Genomic DNA, 20,968 nt, shown 5'->3' on the forward strand with positions numbered 1-20,968 from the left:
AGACACACCAAGACACGTACACAGCCACCTTCACACAGTAGACACACCACACACACAGAGAGGGTGGGACAGACGCAGACAGAGAGGCGTATATACAAAACACAGGGAGTGAGAGAGAAGGGGGTTTTATTAAAAAGTCCAATTTTGGTATACCTCCTGTGGCAAAATTGATATAGCCCCCCCTTTAATATTTTTGGATATTTTCATTTAGTGCCCCCCAGGCCCCAGACCCACTCGGCTGAACCAAATTGTCTGGCGTCAGCTGGAACATGATATACCAGAGTTATGCCGGTCATGTGGGGGTTAATGGTGACAGTGTGGTAACTGTCAGGCTCCTATGACTCACTCAGCCGAACAAAATCGTCTGTCAGCTGGAATGGAATACTAGAGTTGTCCCAAGCACCAGAGGGTTAAGAATCTTAACCCCCTGAGTGATGCTCGGGACAACTCTAGTACCCCATTTCAGCTGACTCAGACGATTTTATTCGACTGAGTGAGTCATAGGAGCCTGACAGTGTCAATACCGTCACCATTAACTCCCTCACGACCGACATAACTCTAGCATCATGTTCCAGCTGACGCCAGACAATTTGGTTCAGCCGAGAGAGGATCCTAGGATCCTGAGAGACACTATAACATCACAAACAAAATACAAAATGCCTTCCTTCCATCTTGAACGTACTATAATTCATTTACATTAAGTAAGCTCGTATTTTCGTATTTTTGCAGCTTATTTCATGTATCTTAGTTAAAAGAAAAAAATACTACGAGCTCTGTATCTTTTCATAGCCCTTCTTCGTGACTAGCATCGTATTCTAGTTATCTATAGTTACAACTGAGCATTCAAGGATCACAACTTTAAGCAATTACAGTAAACAAACAAACAAAAAGCAAGTGTCGTCCTCTTGACCTCTCGTCTTCGCAGGAATGCAGCGTTGGCGCCATCTTGTGCGTGGAATGCGTGAAGTGCAGGCTCTTGAGTGGAAGGAGCACGGAGCCACGGGAGACTTAATAATATTCGCTAGTCAGCCAGTCTAGAAGCCTGGGACATTTGCCTGAAATAATAATAATAATAATAATAATAATAATAATAATAATAATAATAGAAATAACAACAAAACCAGTCATATACATAATTCATTATCTTAGTCACTCGATCTGTCCATTCCGCCCCTTCATTACGAGGACGCATTTCTGTAAGCTATTTTTTCTAACATGGGAGGTTCGATACGTTTGATTAAGCCTATCCATAAGACTCCTAAAGCTGAGTAAATGCCTCTGAAAGTTGCAAAATATAAAATATAAAATGTCTATATGATATAAAAACCTTTGTTCACCTCCGGGACTCGATCTGTGGCGCCTAGAACAAGTGCTGACGTCATGTTTACACTTTGCTACCTTTAGACGATTTCCTGGAGCTTAAAGAAACCCTCTCGGGATGATGGGACAGACACAATAACCCCTTCAGACAGAGAATGACTTAGTTACTTTGTTCTAGGTAACCGGACGATTTTATTCAGCTTAGGAGATCCCCTCGTAGTGAAGGGGTTGATGGTGACTGTATCTAACCCCTCCAGTACGAAATTTCTCTCCAGAGTTGAAGAAAATCGTCTGGAGGAAGAAAGATGAAAATGGAAAAAAGTGTTAATGTGGACAATGAGTTAGATAAGACTGGTTTGGTTAAGGTAGGGTAGGGATGGGACGGTTGTGGCAGGGTGGGGTAGCGTTGGGTCGGTTATGGCCGGGTGGGGTAAGGTTGGGTTAGTTTTGACAGGGCGGCGTAGGATTGGGCCGGTTTTGGCAGGGTGGGGTAGGACTAGGTCGGTTTTGGCAGGGTGTGGTAGGAATGGTTCGGTTTTGGCAGGGTGGGGTAGCGTTGGGTAGGTTTTGGCCCCGTGGGGTAGGATTGAGTTTTTTGGGCAGGGTGGGGTAAGGTTGGGTCGGTTTTGGCAGGGTGGGGTAGGATTGGGTCGGTTTTGGCAGGGTGTGGTAGGAATGGTTCGGTTTTGGCAGGGTGGGGTAGCGTTGGGTCGGTTTTGGCCGGGTGGGGCAGGATTGAGTCTTTTTTGGCAGGGTGGGGTAGGATTGGGTCGGTTTTGGCAGGGTGTGGTAGGAATGGTTCGGTTTTGGCAGGGTGGGGTAGCGTTGGGTCGGTTTTGGCCGGGTGGGGCAGGATTGAGTCTTTTTTGGCAGGGTGGGGTAGGATTGGGTCGGTTTTGGCATGGTGGGGTAGGGTTGGATCGGTTTTGGCAGGGTGGGGTAGGGTTGGGTCGGTTTTGGCAGGGTGGGGTAGGACTGGGTCAGTTTTGTCAGGGTGAGGTAGGATTGTGTCGGTTATGACAGAGTATAGGATAGGTTTTGGTTGGTTTTGGCAGCGTGGGTTAGGATTTGGTCGGTTTTGGCAGAGTGGGGTTTGATTGGGTCGGTTTTGGCGGGGTGGGGTAGGATTGGGTCAGTTTTTGCAGGGTGAGGTAGGATTGGGTCGGTTTGGACAGGGTGTTAGGACTCCATATTATAATTACAAATCATAATAGTTCCGTCATATCCAACGCCTATTTCACTCAGTTATACTACACTGTCTCATCAAATTTGGGGCGATCTTCTCTACGATTTTTGTTCTTCCCCGCTTAGTTCAGTCCTTTAGTTCATTCATGACCCTTGGCTTTCCTTTTTATTTTTATTTTTTTTATGTGGTGGAGCGCAGGTGCACGAGGCTTGACCACCATTAGTCCAGAATATTTAAGGGTAGGCCACCAAGCTACGCCCTGGTAACGTCTACATGTCAAAACATCTGTCCACCTCTGGGACTTGAACCGCGGAGCGCTGGACGCAGAGCTCTCGGTTTGCGGATGTCACTTTTACTCTTTGCTAGCTTCTGACGATATCCTACAGCTTCAGAAAACCCTCTTAGGATGACGGGACAGAATCATTTAATCTTTCAAGCCGAGAACAACTTATTTACATTGTCCTAGCTGACCGCATGATTTTATTCAGCTTAGGAGATCCCCTGATAGAGATGGGGTTGATGATGGCAGTATTTAACCCTTCCAGTTCGAAATTTCTCTCTACTGTACTGTAGAGGTGAAGAAAATCATCCGAAGGTAGAGAGAAGAAAACAGGAAAAGTAATGTAGTGGTGAAAGGGCTGTACAGGGGAGGGTAGGTTAAAGTAGGGTAGAGTTGGGTCGGCAATGGCAGGGTAGGGTAGGGTAGGCTGAGGTAGGCTAGTGTAGGGTTGAGAAGAGTAGGGTAGGGTAAATTGAACTGAATAAGTATATACAATAAAATCTGGCGCTACAACAACCAGGGTCATATGCCGCCGGACGACAACGAGAATAAAAGCACTCGAAAAGATGAAATACACACACACACACACACACACACACACACACACACACACAAAATACAATTCATAATTAAAACAAGAAAAACACTAAAACACTAAGAACACTAAAACCACTGTATACTAAATTTTACACGGTAGTGCAGCTGCCTACACCAAGCAAAGGTTTCCCCCTCCACCACAACAAGCATCCTCTCCAAGTACCAACAGAAGACTACAATCCCTCTCCTGGCCGGTGCTCAGAGAGGTAACGATGGCGCAATTCCCCAACAGTGGACACCATCAGCAAAAGTCGAAGAGTCAGGGGGACGAAGCATTCCACACAGAAAGTAGGGGGAGAGTCCTCCATTAAAAATCAATGAGAGAACCAGGAATGGCCCATTCGGAGCCAGCATAAAGCCGTCTCCCACCTGCATTCAGACCTCGGCAAATGAAGGGGCCCGTTTACCCACAAATATCACACATTTTGTTGGCCCCCACCGCATCCCACCTACTCTGCCAGTGGGAGCAAACAGTGAGTGGTTAGATGAATATCACTGAGCGAGGCAGGGGAGAGGTGAGGATGGGCGAGAGGCAGCAGCCTTTGCCAGAGCGTCAGCCTGCTCATTGCCCACAATGGTACAAAACCACAAAGCAGTCCCTAGCAAGCACAGCCATTCTAAAACACTGTAGACAACAAAAGAGGATTGGACGGGAAAACACAAAATGGAGATCAGCAGGGTCGCTAAAAACTGTATAACAAACAGGAGGGAAGCTAAATATCAATTTGACTGCGAGTAAAATAGCAGTAAGTTCTGCGATAAAAGTAGATACGATGGGGGGAAGGCTCCTACCACGAATGAAATCGGGAAATATAACACCCAAGCCTGTCCCCTCACGGGATTTCAATCCATCAGTACATACGAAAATCGAGACACTGTGAGAGGAAGCATGTTCTAAAAAAATAGCAAAGAGCCGCCTGTGAGGAAAGAAAGGCCCCTCTCTCAGGAAAGTAAACACACGGTTGCACCCCTGAGAGGAGCCAGGGAGCCATCCTTGGTACACGCACAGGACAAACAAGAAAGGTTGGAACATCCACATCCCCCATGGCAGCCTTCACCCTGTACCCAAACGGATGTGGATAGCGAGGATACGGCGAGGCAGACACTCCCTCCGGAACAGAGCCAACAAAATCTTCCTGAACTTTAGCAAAGACGGTGACACTAAGGACACTAGTTTGAGGCACTCCCTCCTCTTGAGGATATGAGGGAAACAAGGTGGCACCAATACGGAAAAATTCCATAATCAGTGAAGGCAACCTACCACGCAAACCAAGATGGTGACCTGCAATACCTGGCTTGTGAAACGGTAGGACAAACCCCCCCGCCAAGAAGCAGGAGTGGACGAATCTCTCCAAATTCTATTTATAAGACTCAGGAGGAAGGACACTGCTTCATCATCCAGGTACCTCAGCACTGCATGGGGAATATTATCGACTCCGGAGAAGTGTCATGACAGGGAAAGGGTAGACCAAAGTTTACAACAAGACAAAGGGATGTTGTAAGTCTCTCCGCCCCCAGAACGGATGTCCAACACCTTAATCTCCTCCACCTCCCTAAGCCTGGCAAAAACCGAAGAACGAGTATCCCTACAGGAGACCTCAGCGGTAGGATAGGGTAGGGAACGCTAGGGCAGGGTAGGCTGGGGTAGGGTAGTGTAGGGCAGAGAAAAGTAGGTTAGGATGGGTTGGTTTAGGCTAAAGTAGGACAGAATAGGAGAGGGGCAAAATGTGCCTAGTCCAGGAACGAAAAATATATCAGTTATCCATGTAACTAGCGTTTTCTATTTCGGTAGATTATTTTCTTGTCTGCCTAAAGTATCGTGATGTACGAACAATGAGATTAGATATCGAAACTGTAAGATGCGAATTAGTTACAAAGACGGTATTTTGTTTTGGCTAACGTTACATCGATACGTTCAGCTAAGAGCAACTCGGCAGAACTGAACAGTATATGACGTGCTAGATGAACGCTGTGACCGGAAAATAAATATATATGTATATATACTTCAGCATACAGTAAGCGATTTTATGTTAACTGAAGAGAAGCCACCACAGCTAATGGGTTAAGTTTACACACACACACACACACACACACACATATACACACACACACGTTGTGAAGTTTCACTGACGAAGTGGGTGGTTACTGTCCCCCTTGAGCAAGGGGACTGGTGTGTGCGTGTGTGGTCACAGCCTTGCCCTTAGATCGGACTATATGAGCTCTCAGCTCCCTTCCGGGAGGGTAAAAGCTGACGATCACGACCATCAAGTGATCCTGACCGACCCGGTGAATTACACACACACACACACACACACAAACACACACACACACACACACACCATTACTTGCAACTGGCTGGCCTATCATACAGCCATATCCTATATTCATGAAGTACAACACATCTTACATATATGTAGTATGTAAAAAAAAAAAAAAAAAAAAAAAAAAGATGGTTATATAATACAGAACTGGGAAATATGATGATGATGATGATGATGATGATGATGATGATGATGAGAGGGGAGTAAACAGGGTGAGATGAGGAGAATGAGAGAGATGGATGGACATAACAGTGAATGTATTATGTATATTAACATGACAAATGCCGAAGTAAGCTGGTAAGGGTGAGGTAATATGGAGCCTGACCCTACCGTGACACCATATAATTATTGATTTATCCACCGATAGATCTATCTATCTATCTATAGCCCGACGCCCTAATCCCGCAAAGAGTGGCCGCAGACAAAACGCCTCCAAGTCGCTCTGTCACCCACCATTTGACTACCCTCCCCCCAACTCCCCCCCCTCATATACCTCTCAACTCCATCCCTCCACCTCATCCTCGGTCTACCCCTCCCTCTCCCTCCCTCCACTTCACCTACATACACCCTCTTCATTCTGTCCTTGACCTCCGCGGCAGGCAGACGTGCTTCCCAGAGCGCTTCATCACACAGTAATTTAACAACTGAGTTGAAACTGATCGGATGCACTACAAAACCAACGTCCCCTGAAATGGCTAGTGCCATGGCCATGAACGAGGGAAGGGAGGCCCCCTTGGGTGACAACGAGGAAGAAATAGATATGGATACCGGGTTTACGGAGGTCATCAGTACAAGAGAGAGAAGAGAAAGAGGATGATACGCGGCAGCGAGAGGGAAGCGAGTGATGAAGAAGAGGACAGAGACAACAAAAAGGTAAAGAATAAGTCGTGTGGGGTAGATGGAGGTGTTACTATACCATGTGATACGGGGAAGGCAGCTGGAGTGCAGCCGACTACACCACGTGGGTCAGGAGCAATGCCTAGCCAGGACCGTGACGAGGCCACCCCAAGGAACAGAGTGAGGCCTCTCTTCCCCACCAACACTGACCTAAATTATCACCAAAAACTACTCTGGACGGTGAAGCTTGGACTTGCATATCGACGGTTCGAGGTCCTGTTTAAGGAAGGTAGTCAGAGACCTTACGTCACAGTAGGAAGTCAGGAGGCAGTGGAGATGCTGACCACGACTGGTTTTGAGGGTGTGACACTGCAGGTTCCGGAGGAGAGGGAGAGATGCACCAAGGTTATCGTGTTTAGATATCCCATAATACTATTGCGTGAGCAATAGATCATCTAAAGTAATAATGAAACTTTATCTAGCATTAGTAAGGCCACATTTAGACTACACAGTACAATTTTGGTGTCGTTACTATAGAATGGATATTAATTCGTTAGAAAATGTACAGAGAAGAATGACAAAAATGATACATGACGTCCGGAACCTGTCATATGAAGACAGATTGAAAAGACTAAGTCTGCATTCGCTAGAGAGGCGTAGAGTAAGGGGAGACTTAATTGAGGTGTTTAAGTGGATGAAGGGTATTAATAAGGGAGATATTAGCAAGGTACTTAAAGTGAGCATACAGGATAGAACTAGAAATAATGGTTTCAAACTAGAAAAATTCCGTTTCAGTAAGGAAATAGGTAGAAATTGGTTTGGTAATAGAGTAGTAGACGAATGGAATAAGCTACCTAGTAAAGTAGTTGCTGCCTCTTCCATTGAGAGTTTCAAGCATAGGCTAGATAAGCATATGACAAATAAGGGGTGGATATAGAATAAAGAAAATCTTATAACCAATACTAATTCAAAAATAAATTTTCTTTTCAGGTTACACTATGATAGTCTCTATTCTCCTTTCACACTTTCCTGTAAAATGTCCACGTCAGTTTATCTATACTGCGTGGTGTTCTTTCTGACTTTTTCCTGCCGGCTTCGGCTGGAGGGTTTGGAGGGCGGGGGAGAGCCTTCTTCTTTGCTATCCTTATCTCATTCTAGTAGTTCAGTTACTCTTCTAGGAGCTGCCTAGCATGGGCCAACAGGCCTACTGCAGTTATCCTCTCTTCTTATGTTCTTATGTTCACACACAACACACACACACACACACACACACACACACACACACACACACCAGAATATATTGTCTCTTGAGAATTAGCCTCCCTCCTCAGGTCACACACACTCTAGGCTGCCTTTCATTTTAACTTCCTTCTTCCTTATGTATTATGAAACTTATCTCTACATCAAATCCTTTATCAATACCCCTCTTATGTTTCCTTTTTTCGCTCGAGAGAGAGAGAGAGAGAGAGACAGACAGACAGACAGACAGAGACAGACAGACAGACAGATAGACAGAGACAGACAGAGATGAGTTGAAGGGGAGAGGCTGGTGCAGTACATTTAAGGTTATTAAATACGGCGATGAATTACGGATGACTTGATGAGCCTTATAATGGGATACTGACTGCATAAGTACAGCATGATAAATACAGTATTTTCCTTTGTATTTCAAGACCATGAAAAAAGAGATTATAAAATATAATGAAAACACATCACAACAAAATGTTACAAAAAACGTACATACATACATACATAGAGAGAGAGAGAGAGAGAGAGAGCTCCTTCACTTTCCTAGGCCTTCTCTCTTTTCCCTCCCCCTCCCTCCCCTTTCCTTCCTACCTATATACCTTTTTCCCTCCCTCCCTCCCTTCACGTTAAACTAATGGTAAAGGGAGGAATGTTTGGGTCGGGGCGTATCCTCCCTACATGCCTACTTCCCTACCTACCTACCTATCTACCTACTTCCCTATCTACCTACGGACTTATCTACCTATATTTTCTAACTGTCTGCCTCCCTGCTTCTCAGTCTACTTTCATACCTACCTATCTACCTACTTTCCTCCCTCCCTACCTACCTACCTACCTGACTACCTACAATTTCTTCCTACCTACCTACCTACCTTTATACCTACCTTCCTGTTTAGTTCCTTTTCCATGTATCCCTATTTAGTTACCTACCTCCCTGCTTCTCTACCTACCTACCTACCTACCAACCCTCCTACCTACATGTGTCTTTCTGCCAGCCTTCCTACCTACCGTTTTTCAGCCTACCTACCTAAATACCAACCAGATTCCGTTTCCATCATTATTTCTACCTACCAGACAACCTGCATTTCTTTCTCTTTACTTACCTACCATTCTACCTACAGACCAACTCTATTCCCACTTACCTACACACGTACCCTCTATACTTACCAATTTACCTACCTACTAACCTACCTACCTACCCACCTACCTACTTACCTATCTACCTACCTACCTAGTCTTTTATCTACCTACCTACAGTACGTACATACTCGAAAATACCAACTTCTCAGATTCCTACCTACAAGTACTTACCAGAATACTTAACAACCAACCTACCTACCTACCCTTCCTCTTCTTGGCTGATTACCAGGAACTACCTACACTTATAAACTTACTTACCTGCCTAATTTTCATATATACCTTAATTAACTTCCCTCTGTACGTGTGTATCTAATTATAAACAACTTGCACACCTCTAATTACTGATACACCTGTCCACACCTAAATGCCTCCTTATTACTTATCTTGTACCTCATTATTTACCTGTGGACTCATTTACCTGCCTACCTACCCACCTGTCAGGCTTATCTCGTTGTGTATACGTTGTCTGTTTGTTTACCTGTCTAAAGATATGTCTGTCTGTCTGTTTAGGACTCATTTTTGCTGTCACTCATTTTTTATCCGCTATCTGTCTATCTATCTATCTATCTATCTCCATCACTCGTATTCTATCTATGTATCTATCTATAGCCATCGTTTTCTTTCTATCTACCTATCTATCTGTTTACCCCATCACTCTTTCTCTATCCATCCATCTGTCTATCTATCTATAAATGCATCTGTTTTTCCAAGTGCACATTATCTATCAGAGTTATGTCTACTTATCTCCATTTATCATTATTCTTATCAATCACTTTATCTGTATCAATCAACTTTAGCCTAGCCTTCTAAACCCTTCTAGTAATCTCTCTCTCTCTCTCTCTCTAATGACAGGCTAGACTGTTACCATCTGTGGGAACTTTAGGCTGCTCTTTCTCTCTCTCTCTCTCTCTCTCTCTCTCTCTCTCTGAAGGTATAACAGAAATGAGAGAAAATTACATAATGTGAGAGAGAGCGAGAGAGAGAGAGAGAGAGAAAGCGAGAGAGAGAGAGAGGGAGGGAGGGAGAGAGAGAATTACCCCGAAAATGAGACAAAGACACAAGAAATGGAGTAAAAAAAATCAACTAAGAAGCTGTTACAAAGACAAGAGGCAACAAAGGCAAAATAAAGACAGTCAAAGAAAGAAAACAAAGACAAATGATAATGAAGACAATGTGAGTTAGAGGTTAGTGACCGCTGCAAGAATAATTGTTGTGTGTGTGTGTGTGTGTGTGTGTGTGTGTGTGTGTGTGTGTGTGTGTGTGTGTGTGTGTGTGTGTGTGTGTGTGTGTGTGTGTGTGTGTGTGTGTGTGTGTGTGTGTGTGTGTGTGTGTGTGTGTGTGTGTGTGTGTGTGTAGGCTTAAATGGGTGACTTCAAGGTTACAATTTCTCTTGGGATGTGATAAATGGTAGCTGTGAAATGAAAGGCACATTCTCTCTCTCTCTCTCTCTCCACATAATCACCCCAACTCACCCTCACCCTAAACCCATCCCTACACCCTGACCCTTGCCACACACCCTGACCCTTACCACACACACTCACCCCCACCCTAACCACACACACCCTCACCCTCACCCTTACCACACACACACACCCTCACCCTAACCACACACACCCTCATCCTCACCCTTACCACACACCCTGACCTCCTCAACACCCTTACCCAATCACTCAATCATCGCCCCTTATGGAAATTTAGCCTACATTTCAACCTCCCTAACACCCTTTCCTAAGCGATTTACTTAGTTGCACCTTAATGTCTGCCTGTTATATAAATCCTTCTGATGTCGCCATACTCTGCATAGCATACAAAAGGATACTAGCTACTCCTATCCAAAAATAAATCGCCAAGGAAGAGGTGTTAGGGTGATGTGATGGAGGAGGAGTATGAGGTTGTAAATAATAAGCTGGTTGTTGTTGTTCGTATGTCTGCTGATCATATTTCAAGGCTGTGTGTGTGTGTGTGTGTGTGTGTGTGTGTGTGTGTGTGTGTGTGTGTGTGTGTGTGAGAGAGAGAGAGAGAGAGAGAGAGAGAGAGAGAGAGAGAGAGAGAGAGTAGAGGCTGGTCGTGGTGAATTAAGTCTGGCAGGGTCACAACCTTGTGTGGTGGTGGTGGTTGTCGTGGTGGTAGTGGTGGTAGTGTGGTGGTGGTGGCGGTGGTTGAGACTGGTTGTATGGCAGTAGTGTCGAAATGTGGTGGTAAAGTGATGGTAGTGATGATGTGGTAGTGATGAAGCTGATGCTGTGGTGGTGGTGGTGGTGGTGGTGGTGGTGGTGGTGGTGGTAGCTGTGGTAGTGATGGTGGCTGAGGTGTTAGGAATAGTTGTTGTTGTTGTTCTTGTAAGGTTAGTTGGTGGCAGAGGGAGTTGTTGTTGGTAAGAGTTAAGGAGCAGGTGTTAGGGAAATGAGTTCTGCTGACTGATGCTCTCTCTCTCTCTCTCTCTCTCTCTCTCTTGTTCGTGAAGAGACGGAGAAAACTATTAAGGAAGGAAGGACGAAAAAAAAAGAAAAAGGGAAGGAAGGAAAGAAGAAAATATGGGCTGAACCTAAGCATAAAAGAAACGATCAATATGGAAGGAAGGAAGGAAGGAAAGAGGGAGGGAAGGATGGAGAGATGGAGGAGAAACTGACCTACCTCCCTCCTCCTCCTCTTTCTCCTCCCTCCCCCTCGGGGCCATCTCCTTAAGGGTCAGGTTACGAGAGAGAGAGAGAGAGAGAGAGAGAGAGAGAGAGAGAGAGAGAGAGAGAGAGAGAGAATGACATGCACGGGTTTGACAAGCGAGAGAAAACATGGGGGGGGGGGGAAGGGAGAGGAAGAAAAGGAAGAGAGAAAAGACAGAGGGAGAAAGATGAAAGAGGAGTATGGGGAGAGGTGAGGAGGGAGAAGAGAAAGGAAAAAGGAAAGGAAAGGAGGAAGAGAAGGTAGACGGGTGGCGTAGAAGGGAGAGAGGGGAAAGGAGGGTGTATGAGAGAGAGAGAGAGAGAGAGAGAGAGAGAGAGAGAGAGAGAGAGAGAGAGCGGGGGGAGGGAATATGAGATGAAAGAAGACGATGAAGCATGGTAGAGAGAGGGAGGGAGAGAAGAAGGGGAGGGAAAGAGGAGAAGATGGGGAGGGAAAGAGGAGAAGATGGGGAGGGAAAGAGGAGAAGATGGGGAGGGAAAGAGGAGAAGATGGGGAGGGAAAGAGGAGAAGAGCAGGGTGTCAAGAGAGAGAGAGAGAGAGAGAGAGAGAGAGAGAGAGAGAGAGAGGAGGGGAGGGGAGGGAAGGGGAGAGAGAGAGGGAAAGGGGAGAAGGGAATCAAAGTGAGAGATGAGGGGAATGATTTTGGGAGAGATTAAGGAGAGAAGGGGAGCAAGGGTTACACCAGATAGAGAGAGAGAGAGAGAGAGAGAACTAGCTCCATTTGTAACGTGATATAGGGTATAGTATGTTTCCTTCCAATTACTACCACCATCATTATTACTATCACCACTATCACCACCACCACCACCACTATCAGTACCACTAACATCACTATCATCACTACCAACAGTAAGAATATCACCAATAAATCTTCCACTCTCTTCATTTTTTCTTTAACCTGTTCCTACATCTCTCTCTCCCTCTCTCTCTCTCTCTCTCTCTCTCTCATTACAACTACCACAATTCCCAAGTTCATATCACAACCATCACCACTTCCATTAAGTACCATAACCACAACTACCACCATCGCTCCCACCACAACTACCACCATCGCCTTAACTGGACCCGTATCTAAACCCGTCTCACCAATACGGTTCATTGTTCAGGGTTGTGAAGTGGATGGGAACGAGCACACGCACACAAACGCACACACACACACACACACACATGAATACATACACAGCACAAACGCACTAGGATATGTATACGCGCACATGCACGCACAAACAGGCATACTGTAGATATACGCTTACATACGCACATATACACACACTGACATACTTGGCATCGCACATACATGCACGCACACACACAAACACGATATGCATATTAAATAATTCTTTGATAAACGTCCCCCTCCTCCACACACACACACACACACACACACACACACACACATACCTAGCCTACATACGCATACAAGGCAGACGCATACACACACACACACACACACACACAAACCTAGCCTACATACGCATACAAGGCAGACGCATACACACACACACACACACACACACACACACACACACACACACACACACACAAACCTAGCCTACATACGCATACAAGGCAGACGCATACACACACACACACACACACACACACACACACAAACCTAGCCTACATACGCATACAAGACAGACGCATACACACACACACACACACACACACAAACCTAGCCTACATACGCATACACACACACACACACACACAAACCTAGCCTACATACGCATACACACACACACACACACACACACACACACAAACCTAGCCTACATACGCACACACACACACACACACACACACACACACACACACACACACAAACCTAGCCTACATACGCATACAAGGCAGACGCATACACACACACACACACACACACACACACACACAAACCTAGCCTACATACGCATACACACACACACACACACACACAAACCTAGCCTACATACGCATACAAGGCAGACGCATACACACACACACACACACACACACACACAGAACCACAAAATACACACCAAACCAAGCCATTCCACAGTACGGTACATCTTCTACATGCTAGTCACGAAGAAGTGTGAAGGTAGAAAAGCACATGTAAGGGAAGATGACCAGCCTACTTCCCTTGGCGAATATAATGCTAGTCACGATGAAGTGGTGGGGCAGTGCAGTACATGAGAGAGAGAGAGAGAGAGAGAGAGAGAGAACCTATAGGGCGGCCTCACCACTAAACCACCAGGCGCCTCAACATTTGCCTTCATTATACAGTGAGGCAACGACTACAATTACGTAATTAGTCGTTTCATGAGCCGTAATTATCTTTACCCCGACTAACACAGCTAAAACTACCACAACTACCACAGGTAAAACTACCACAACTACTACCATCACCCTCTACTACCACAACTTCTCTCTCTCTCACAACCATGAGCTACCACAACTACCACAATCACCTTCACCACCACAACTACCACCATCTGTTGGGTTCCCACACAACCAACATTACACTCATTTCCTGCTCTCACTCTCAAGTCTGGTGAGAGAGAGAGAGAGAGAGAGAGAGTTTCCGTTCCATTATCTCTTTTCTCACTTATTTTCCGATTCTCTCTCTCTCTCTCTCTCTCTCTCTCTCTCTCTCTTCACTGTTTTTATTCCAGGTAATTTTCTGGCTCAGTCTCCGGCCTTGATTTGTCCTGTTTTTTTTTTAATTTACTGTTTTTCCCTCTGCGGTCTCTCGTCCCCCTCCCCCCCCTCTCTCTCCTACCACAGTTCCTACCATCACTATCTACCACACTCTCCTCCCCCCTCTCCTACCACAACAGCAACAACAACTACTACTACAAAGCCGCCAACAGCTCACCATTACCACTACTACCACCATCTTTCATTACCACAGCCTCAACTACCCTAACTACACCCATCGCTTCTATGCATCTTACCAGTACCTACAACATTAACCATCTACCACTGCTACCACAACTACCACCATCCACTACCACAACTATCACCATCCACTACCACAACTACCACCATCTACTACCACAACTATCACCATCTACTACCACAATTACCACCATCAACAACCAAAACTACCACCATCTACTACCACAACTACCACCATCTACTACCACAACTACCACCATTCCGGAAGTCAACGTCCCACTTCCGGGCGGGCGAAACTGGTGGTCTGGCTCCACACTGTACTCGGCGCTCTTGGCTCAAAATCTCACTCAGCTCATAATCTCAACTCAAAATATCAACTCAAAATCTAACTCGTCTCAAAATGTCCCTCGGCTCAGATTTACAGGCTCAAAACTCTATATATTAGATCAAAATTAAACGTATTCCACTATGATCAGGACCATTAAAAAAAATAAATAAATTCGACATAAGACTAAATTGGGATTATAAGCTGGGTTCAAATGGGATTAAGTGCTTTTGCGTTTGGTGATGCAGATTAAGAATAAAAATACTGTGTGTGCAATGATTCTCTCTCTCTCTCTCTCTCCACACAAACAATCACCTTTCCCCTCCTCCCATCTCTGACCCTTAGCTCCCTTCCTCTCTTCCCTCCTCCTTTCCCTCCTTCGTTCTCCCTCCCTCCCTCCCTAAACAGTAATGTTTTCTCCCTGTCTATCTCTCTCCCTCGAACCCAACACTAATTCTCTCTCTCTCTTCTTCCTAACTCCCTCTCTCTACGGCATCCTTTCCTTCCTCTGTTCTTTTCTCTCCTTTCCTCTCTCCCTTAATCTTTCCCTCTCTCTTCCTCCCTTATTCTCCCTACATCTTTCTTATTTTTTCCTCCTTTCCTACTTCCTTCCCTTCCCCTTCCCCATCCCTTTACCATCCTCCTTCCCTCTTTCTTTTTGCCCCCCCCCCTCTCTCTCCCTCTCTCAATCTCTCTGAAGTGGGCTTAAGTGGATATCAGCAGGGGTGGTTCCTCCTTACCTGGGAGGGAGAGCAGAGAAGAAGGGAGAGAGGGAGAAAGAGGAAAAGGGGCAGAGAGGGTGGTAGGGAGGGACAGTAAGAAAAGTACACGAAAGGGAGTAAAGTAAAAATGAGAGAGAGTGAGAAGAATGGGAAGAAGGGAGAGAGGGAAGGAATGTAGAGGGAGGTAGGGAGAGAGGGAGGGAAAGCAGAGAGGGAGGAAGACAGGGAAGAAGAGAAGGAGGAGGAGGAGGAGAGGGAAGGAATGTAGAGAGGGAAGGAAAGCAGAAAGGGAGGGAGAGAAGTAAAGTAGGGAGGAAGAGAGGAGGGGAAGGTAGGAAAGTAGAAAAGAAAAGAGAGAGAGAGAGAGAGAGAGAGAGAGTGTGTGTGTGTGTGTGTGTGTGTGTGTGTGTGTGTGTGTGTGTGTGTGTGTGTGTGTGTGTGTGTGTGTGTGTGTGTGTGTGTTACATAGTTACACAGATCACACAGACCTTGCGGTACCAACAAGGTCGTCCGCTGTATTAACCCTTTCATGGTGGGGGAAACTCTAGCATTCCAATCCAGGTGACGTAAGACAATTATATTCAGAGAGAGAGAGAGAGAGAGAGAGAGAACATAAGAAGAACATAAGAAGAGAGGATAACTGCAGTAGGCCGGTTGGCCCATGCTAGGCAGCTCCTAGAAGAGTAACTGAACTACTAGAATGAGATAAGGATAGCAAAGAAGAAGGCTCTCCCCCGCCCTCCAAACCCTCCAGCCGAAGCCGGCAGGAAAAAGTCAGAAAGAACACCACGCCGTATAGAAAAACTGGCGTGGACATTTTACAGGAAAGTGTGAAAGGAGAATAGAGACTATCATAGTGTAACCTGAAAAGAAAATTTATTTTTGAATTAGTATTGGTTATAATATTTTCTTTATTCTATATCCACCCCTTATTTGTCATATGCTTATCTAGCCTATGCTTGAAACTCTCAATGGAAGAGGCAGCAACTACTTTACTAGGTAGCTTATTCCATTCGTCTACTACTCTATTACCAAACCAATTTCTACCGATTTCCTTTCTGAAACGGAATTTTTCTAGTTTGAAACCATTATTTCTAGTTCTATCCTGTATGCTCACTTTAAGTACCTTGCTAATATCTCCCTTATTTATACCATTCATCCACTTAAACACCTCAATTAAGTCTCCCCTTACTCTACGCCTCTCTAACGAATGCAGACTTAGTCTTTTCAGTCTGTCTTCATATGACAGGTTCCGGACGTCATGTATCATTTTAGTCATTCTTCTCTGTACATTTTCTAACGAATTAATATCCATTCTATAGTAAGGACACCAAAATTGTACTGCGTAGTCTAAATGTGGCCTTACTAATGCTAGATAAAGTTTCAGTATTACTTTAGATGATCTATTGCTCACGCTTCTCGAAATAAATCCTAGGACCCTATTTGCTTTATTTCTCGCATTAATGCACTGTTGCCTAGGTTTAAGGTCGTTACTAATCATAACTCCTAGATCTCTCTCGCATTCCGATTTGCTAATTTCTTTGTTATCTAAGCTGTATTTAGTATCTCCAATGGTCTTGCCTACGTTAAGTACTTTACATTTTTCAACGTTAAATTCCATTTGCCAAGTTTTAGACCATTTGGACAATGTATCGAGGTCTTTTTGTAAGTAATGGCAATCGTCAGTCGAGTTAATGATACGCCCTATTTTTGTATCGTCGGCAAATTTGCTGACTCCTAAGTCTAGATCATTTATATATATGATAAATAATAAGGGACCGAGTACTGAACCCTGTGGTACACCGCTAGTTACTAATCCCCAGTCCGACTTAGTTCCATTTATTAATACTCTCTGCTTTCGTCCTTTCAGCCAGGATTCTATCCATTTTAAGATATCGCCGTCTATACCGTGTGCTCGAACCTTTCTACCTAACCTTTCGTGTGGGACTCTATCAAACAGAGAAGGATGCAGGAAGAGAGGGTGAGGGAAAGATGGAGAAATAGAAAATTAGAGGGAGGGAGAGGGAGAGGGAGAGGGAGAGGGAGAGAGAGAGAGAGAGAACGAAAAATACGACATTTTAGTGAAGGGTTTGATGCATAAAGAATAATACAAATTAGAATGTAAACAGTAAAGAAAATTATTACTCTTGAGACAGTCTGTTATGGGGTAGACTCACTGTGGTATCTGTTTTCTGAGACTAAGACAAATATGGTAGAGAATGCAAAGGGGAGAGGGGATGAGTGAGTGAGTGAGTGAGTGAGTGAGTGAGTGAGTGAGGGAGGGAGGGAGTAGGGGAGGGATGGAGGGAAGGGCAGAGAAAATGTAAGCTAGGAAGGGATGAGGGGAAAGAAAAGAAGGCCAGATGGGGGGAGGGAGGGAGGAAGGGAGAAAAACTCTACATTGCCACAGAAGATGCTCCCTCCCTTTCTCCCTCCCCTCCCCTCCTCCCTATTGTCCTCCTTCCCCTCCTCTTTTTATCCAGCCCATTTTTTGTTGCTCTCATCTTCCTCCTTGGCCTTCATCTTCTTTCTCTTCTTCCTTCCTTCCTTCATTCTTTCACTCCTTCCAATCTCCTCTTTCCATCATTTTTTCTCTTCCTCCTTCATCTGCTTCCTTTCCTTAAATTTCTCCTTTCCTTCCTTTTTCCCTTCTTTCTTTCCCCCCTATCACCATTTTCCCCTCTGCCTTTCTCTTTCCCTCTTCCCTTCGTTTTTTCCTTGCTTTCCTTCCTTCCTATAACGTTCTTCATTCACTCATTCATTAATTCATCCCTCTTTCTTCCATTTTCTGTCTGTCTGTCTGTCTGTCTCTCTAATTCCTCCCCTCTTCTCCCTCCTCTGCCCCATCTCTTACCTCCATTTTAATATCCTGTCATTTTTGTCATCTGAATTCTCTCTCTCTCTCTCTCTCTCTCTCTCTCTCTCTCCACTGCAATCGTATATCTGAACCTCTGTAATTAGTAAGTAAATCTGTCAACGTAGGTAATATTAAAGCCAAACCACCACAAGAGGGTCAAAGGTCTGTATATTTATGTAACTCTGTAAACACACCCTCTCACAAGTCCACACATACACAAATTCAGTCACACACACACACACACACACACACACACACACACACACACACACACACACAAACACACACCCACTCCCACACACTTCCCCTCACTCACACACCGACACATTTCGCACAGCAATGTCTCTCTCTCTCTCTCTCTCTCTCTCTCTCTCTCTCTCTCTCTCTCTCTCTCTCTCTCTCTCTCTCTCTCAGATGATAAACAACAGGAATGATAAGGAGATGAAGGAGTGAGAGATAAGAGATAAGAGAAAGTGACACACAGAGTGAGAGAGAGGTGTAAGGAAAGTCAGCTTTAATAGGGCGTGGGAGGTGAGAGAGAGAGAGAGAGAGAGAGAGAGAGAGAGAGAGAGAGAGAGAGAGAGAGAGAGAGAGAGAGAGAGAGAGAGAGAGAGAGAGTTAACAGATGTATTGGTCCATTACACGGGTATCTATTAAATATAAAATAAATCTATTAAAAATCAATCAAACGTGAGAGAGAGAGAGAGAGAGAGAGAGAGAGAGAGAGAGAGAGAGAGAGAGAGAGAGAGAGAGAGAGAGAGTTTCTTTCTAATCTGCAGCTTTTTTCTTTCATTTCCCCCATTTGTATATTGCGTACTTGTTTCTCTTCCGTCTTTCCTATAAAATTTTCCTGTTTAATTTCCTTATCAAAGTGTTATGGCGTTTTGCTTGCTTTTTCCTGTCTGCGTTTTCCCGGAGGATGTAGTGAACGTGGGAGAGCCTGTGTGTGTGTGTGTGTGTGTGTGTGTGTGTGTGTGTGTGTGTGTGTGTGTGTGTGTGTGTGGACAGTATGGAACCAGACAAACATATTTAGCTTTCCACATGTGATGCTTTCCCTCGTCCCTCCTCTCCCCCAGGTTCAGTACTATAATTCAATAATGAGAAATGTCTCACGAAGGTGGAGACAAGACCCGAGTGATGAGAATTATAGAGCGCTACAGTACATGGCAACACAGTGCCGAGAAGCAAAAATGAAAGCAAGGGAAAACTACTGGATAGGGTTTGTGGGTAATATCCATAGGGAAACCTCCACACAAAAGGTCTGGAAACAAATAAACATCGCAAAGGCAGCAAAGAAACAAACTGCAGCTCATCCTAATCCCCAAACTAAAGCTGAGTAACTAATGGATGAATGGTCCACAGCTGCAAGTTATAACAGTTTACCGAACCACATCAAGGACAACCTTAATAAAGAGCATAATGTACGAGAATCCGCTATAATGTCTGCCATATCCCTTCAGGATGATACCTGTGTGGATATTACTGAATGGGAAATTCTTAACTCTATAAAGAAAGGGAAGTCAACTGCCCCAGGGGAGGATGGCATAACATATGATATTCTAAATGCACTTACTAAAGTTAGAGGCAACTTACTGCTCAAGCTTTTTAACCTGAGCTACCGAACTGGCCGTCTAGCTCAACAGTGGAAAAAAAGCCATTATTGTGCCCATCCCAAAACCTGGTGAGCAGAACACTTATAGACCTATATCACTCACTTCCTGCATCTGCAAAATGCTAGAAAGAATAGTACTTAACAGAATGCTGTACAAAATGAGTGATAAATTCCATCCTAATCTCAATGGGTTTCTGAAGGGCAGGAATACCACAACCTGTATTATGTCATACTTAGCAAATACCACAGCAAAATTCTCAGTATTCCTGGACCTTAAAAGTGCATTTGATAAAGCTAATAGGCATATTATCCTGTATGAACTAGTCAAGATGGATGTTAAGGGAAAACTATTAGCATGGGCGAAAGATTATCTAACCAACAGGGAGGCATATGTTTACTTTCAGGGTGGGAAATCTGCCTGTAGGACCCTGGAATTAGGTACTCCCCAAGGAGGTGTACTAAGTCCAACCCTCTTTAATATAGTAATGAATGTCATTGCCATGATAAAACTGCCAAAAGGGGTAACAACTATAGTATATGCTGATGATGTGCTTATTCAAGCAAGCACACACAGGCAAATGCAAAATGCATTAAACATCATAGTAGGAGTATGTAATAATCTGGGCTTTGTCATATCCACTCAGAAAACCAAAGCCATGTATTCTGGTATTTCACCACAAGAAAGTATCATAATGCAAGGGAGGCCATTGGAGTATGTTAGGACACATAAATACCTGGGAGTACATATAGGTGGAAACCGTGGTAAAGAAAAAGAACTCCAGACACTGTTAACTACTTGCAAGTCTAGATTACCAGCCCTGAAAGCAATGGCCTGGGGAGGACTTGGTGCTTCTGTTGCAGTTCTTCGAACAATGTACATAGCATATATAAGGTCCCTCATTGACTATGCTGCCCCGGTGCTCGCCTGCATGGGTAAACATAGGCTCACCAAGCTTGAGAT

This window comes from Coenobita brevimanus, unplaced genomic scaffold (assembly GCF_032717465.1).
Source record: "Coenobita brevimanus isolate Jiangsu-jjx unplaced genomic scaffold, ASM3271746v2 jjx.HiC_scaffold_1807, whole genome shotgun sequence".
In the NCBI taxonomy this organism is placed as follows: domain Eukaryota; kingdom Metazoa; phylum Arthropoda; class Malacostraca; order Decapoda; family Coenobitidae; genus Coenobita; species Coenobita brevimanus.